Raw genomic sequence first — 5,268 nt, forward strand, 5'->3', positions numbered from 1 at the left:
TTACGGTGGCATCCTGGGGAGTGTTTATGAATCACACTCTGGTGTGCCAGCCTGAGATCCCTGGTGGCAGCATCCCTGACCTTCATTTGCATAGGTCAGCCTGTAGTTCTATAAGCCATTATTTCCTTACAGTAAGAACTCTAGTCTGACACAATCTCTGGTTTTAGTTCCCAGTTCGCTATTTCGTAAAAGCTTGGTTAGATTCCCTTCACGCTGTCTCAGGGGTGGGGAGCCGTTCGCCCGGTGGGCGGGGCTGTTAGCAGAGCCCCGAGGGCACCGGCCGTCTGCTGGGCCAGGCGGGGACCCCTTTCGCTGAGCCAGGCCACTGGGGGCCATCTGTAGAGCCGGGCAGCTGAGGCCAAGTGGCCAAGAGCTGGGCGGGCGGGGTAGAGAGGGAAAATGAGAGGGAAGGGGAGGGGGGATAGTAGGGGATAGGAAAGGTAGCAAAATACAACAGTCATTAATATGGCATTATGTAAAAATGTGGATGTGTAACCGATGTGATTCTGCAACTTGTATTTGGGGTAAAAAATGGGAGTTCATAACTCACTTGAATCAAATGTATGGAAGATGATATGTCATGAGCTTTGTAATGTTTTGAACAACCAATAAAAAAAACATTATCTGAATTATAATAGCTGGTGTAGCAGCCCTTTGTACTGACAACTACTAAGAATAATAATAATAAAAAAATCTTTTGTTTTGGTAACACTTTCTTTTTTCTAGAATAAACTTATGATAACCCAGGAAAAAAAAAAAAGAACTCTAAACCTTTCCTTGGCACATTGCATACCTTTTGTTTTCCCATATAAATGCTAATGGAGACAATTTTGGGTACCACATGATTCCTCAGACCTAACTAGATTAGAAAGTAGTAATGACCTTACTGCCAAGGAAAAATGGGATGTTCCCCATCCGTGGCAAAGCTCTAAGTTCTCAACCGTGGATGCCTGGAAGCAAATACTAGAAGGTCAAGGCTGGAGAGATTGAATGGCTGCTCCATGGAATGTTCTGACTGAAATGAGGAGTTCAAAGAAAGTGGGGTTTAATGGCTCTTTCTCACTGTGCTGGAAATTTGGAAGAAAGGAAGTGATAAGCTCAAAGCTTTCTGTTTTCGTCTCAAGGAATGCGTGAGGAGGAGGGAGCTTCTTTGGCTTTTTAAAAGAAAGACCTTATTTCTCACAGTTAAACTGTCAAGATTTAGGAGAACTAACTCAATGTTGAATCCTGACTAAATTGTGACATAAATCGAAACTACAGCCTTACCAGGTCTCTTATATAATATCAGGAATTTGATAAGGGAAAGACTAATCCCCAAAACTGAAGTTGAATTATTAGGAAAGATTCCTATGATTCTGAAGACTGAATCCCATCATTTTTGACTCTCCTAACAAGCTCCCTTGCCAGAAGAGCCATCCTCCCCAGGTGGAGGAGGTGAGTCTCCTCTCCCTTAAAGACCATGTGGTGACCACACCTGAGGATGAGTTATTGCAGGGAGGTGGTGCTGATTCTACTCCAGACCTCACCTACTACCTCTCAGTGTTTTCATGTCTGTGCTTGGAGTCCAATAACAGCTGTGGATTCCCTGTGGACCACAGCAGAGACACATACACAATCTATTCTAAAAGAAGGTTCAATATATGTCAAGAATTTTTATAAAATGTTACTAGGTTATTTTGAGTATAACCTAAACAGGATTATAGACTTGGGGGGTGTTTTAGTCAACTTTTGCACTGCTATAACCAAAAGACCAGAAGAGAACAATTTTAGAGGAGGAAAAGTTGATTTGGGGGCTTATGGTTTCAGAGTTCTCAGACCATAAATGGCCAGTTCTATTCCTCAGGGCCCAAGGTGATGCAAAATATTATGGAAGAAAGGTATGGTGGCCAGATTCAGTGGCACATGCCTGTAATCTTAGCATCTTGTAGGGCTGAGGCAGGAGAATCATTAGTTTAAATCTAGCTTCAGTAAAAGTGAGGCTTTTAGCAACTCAGTGAGATCCTGTCTAAATAAAATGCAAAATAGGGCTGGGGATGGGGCTCAATGGTTGAGTGCCTCTGAGTTCAATCCCCGGTACCAAAAAAATTTAAAAGATGAGTATAGTGCAAAAAAGTAACTGGGAACATGCCATCAGGAAGCAAAGTGAGAGACAGCTTCCCTCATCATGGTCAAAATATCTACATCAAAGTCATGTCCCAGGGACCCGCCCCCTCCAGCCTATCTAACTATAGTCACCACCCAGTTAATCCCTATCAGGGGATTAATGCATGAATTATGGTAAAACCCATAACCCAGTCATTTCGCCTCTAAACTTTCTTGCATTGTCTCACACATGAGCTTTGGGGGGACATCTCAGATCTAAACCATAACAGGGAGCAAATTATTTGACTGCACTGTTCCAATCTCTTTCCCAAGCTACCCATCAGGTTCCACATTTGAGAGGCTCCATCGTTAGAGAAGGCTCTGCAGCATATCCAGCCTGCTAGACAGATGTTCTGGACAGGGGCTGTATCTTCCTGCGGATCCAGAGTGGTCTCTGCTATGGTTTGATTAGGAGGTATCCCTAAGAACTTATGATTAGATTATGAGAGCTGTCACCTAATCAGTGATTTATTTGATGGATTAATAATTTGAAAGGACTACTGTACTGGGTAATAATTGTAGGCAGGTAGAGTGTGACTGGAAGAAGTAGGTCAATGGGAGCCAGTCTCTGGGGGTTATGTTTTGTTCTTTGCACCTCTTGCTCTCTGCTCCCTGGCTCCCATGAGGTGAGCATTCCTCTGCCATGTCCTTCTGTCATAATGTTCTCAAGCCCAGAGCAACGGAGTCAGCTAACTATAAACTGAAACTCTAAAACCATGTATCCCCCCCCAAAAAAATCTTTCTCTCCTTTAAGTTGGTCTTATTGGGTATTTTGGTCACTGTGCTGAAAAGCTGATTCGCACAGTCTCCCTGAGAGGAGATCACATGTAAATGGTCCCTTGGGATTTTGGAGCAAATTTATTTTCTCCTTCTGGCAACTTCTGTCCTTACTTACTGCTGGGCAATGGGAGCTCCTATGTGCACAAGATGCATATTAGTAGCTAATTGTTCTCTAGATCACTGAACCACAAAGCTAGGTGTGGGCAGCAGCTGTCCATCAGCCAGGGAAACTAGTAGGTGAAAAGTTGGGCTCTAGCAAGACTTAAAAGCAAAAAGCAAGTCTGTGTACCTCCTCTTCTTACACTGATGCCTTTGTCTCGCCCCACACTGTGTTCCAAGGGACCAGGTGACCAAGTATAAAAACACATAGACTTTCTTTTCAGATGACTCTGCATGTTATGCCGCCACATTCAAAAGTGAAGAGCTGCAACTCTGCAGCCCCACGAGGGAGTGACCTCAAGGGTAGTAGGAAGGGAGAGCCCCCCATGATTGTTCACTGTGCTGCCAGGAGAGAGGACAGCTGTATCCAAATGCGCTGATTGAGAGACGATGGCTCATGGTTTTGCAGGATGTTCAAGGGCTTTGGAGGAATCTGAATGACAAAAGATCAATAGGTTTCTCTGGGAAAACAGTACCTGAATGGGCCTGTCTAAAGTCAGAGTGGGAGGATGTTGGTCCCTTGGGAATTTCCCCCAACAGTGATGAGAGTGACTTTCATCCGGCATCAGGATCGGATTGCCCCATCTGTGAATGTCGTTATCCTCTCAGTCACCTCCCCCGAAGCTTGCTCAGTCGATTTATGAGCAAAGGGATCATACTGCTAGGTGTGATGGTGTGGCAAGGCCTACCTGGCAGCATGAGCTGGGGTCCTGGCACAGCAGAGGGCAGCCTTGTACTTCAGTGATGTTCTCCATGGTAGACAACTGGACATCCAATAGGGTACATTGGACCCCTCCCATCATGGGAAGCAGGATGGGGAAGGGATGCATCTTCGCTGAATTACCACTCTGAATATGAATTTATATTTCCTGCCTGCAATAGCATAGTTCCCTCTTACATGAGGGGGTGTGTTCTTAGACCCCTCCCCCAGTGGATGCCTGAAAACCAGATAGCTCTGAATTCTCAATGTGCAACATTTATTTCTATACAGACATACATTCACTTAATGCCTTTTGCATCTTAACTAAGCACTTACCATGCACTGTGACTGTAAAATTTGCAGTTTGAGGTATAAAATTAGCATGGATTTCTTTCTCCTTCACAATTTCACAGAGAGCAGACTTATTCTTACTGTAGATCTTAGCAACCTCAATATAAGGTTTTTTTTCCTTGCCTTATTAAGAACTTTCACCTTTTCACTTAAAGCAAGCATTTTACAGCTTTTCTTTGGCAGAACCAAATTGCTGGTAACACTATTCTTCTACTTCTAAACCATTATTAAGTACAATAAGTGTTACTGAACAAAATCACGATGATACTGTGAGGGTATATCTGATAACAGAGACATGAAGAATGGGTGGGTGACATACACAGTGAGAACATTATGGACAAAGGGGAGATCCACATTCTGGGCAGGATAGAGTGGGATGGTGCAAGATTTCATTTCACTACTAAGAATGGAGTGCAACTTAAAATTTATGAATTATTTCTGAAATTTTCCATTTAATATTTTTGAAACATGGTTGACTGCAAGTAACTGAAACCATAAATAAAAGGAGATAGCTATACTTCTGTCAGCTCCTCTATCCATGGACTTTTAGAAGACCTCATCCACTGCCATACCATTCCACAGGACAGAAAGTGTGGTAATGAGCCTACACCCATAGATTCCACTGATTTTATAACATTCCCTTTCACTACAAATTACAGCATGAAAAGGCTAACAGTAATGTGGTATAAATCCTGACCAGTAACCAGTGTAAGTTGTCATTTTTCCCATAGCTAGACTACATGGGTCAAGAAACTTTACAAAAACCACTAGCAAAATCTTGGCTCCATCTTTCTGCCTCACTAATCTCTCATGTGGTCATGTAACTCACTTATGCCAAAGGAACACAATGCATGTGTGTGTGTGTGTGTGTGTGTGTGTGTGTATCTCCAAGATATGCATTTTTTTCAAACACCTTTCTTTGCTTATTAGAGCCATTCTGCCTTTGAAGGACAGGGCAGAATTTTATTATCTTTTCTGAAAAGTTATTCTTATAATCAAAGAAAACCTAGACAATTAACCCAGGTCTGAATTTGAATTTGAAATTCCCTTTTGACAGTGGATTCTAGGACATCTCTGTGAAGTGGTTGCCGATCTCTTGGGTGGGTAACCACAACTCATCTCTGGTCCATATTCCT

This window comes from Spermophilus citellus (assembly GCF_964194105.1).
Source record: "Spermophilus citellus genome assembly, chromosome: 13".
Taxonomy (NCBI): Eukaryota; Metazoa; Chordata; class Mammalia; order Rodentia; family Sciuridae; genus Spermophilus; species Spermophilus citellus.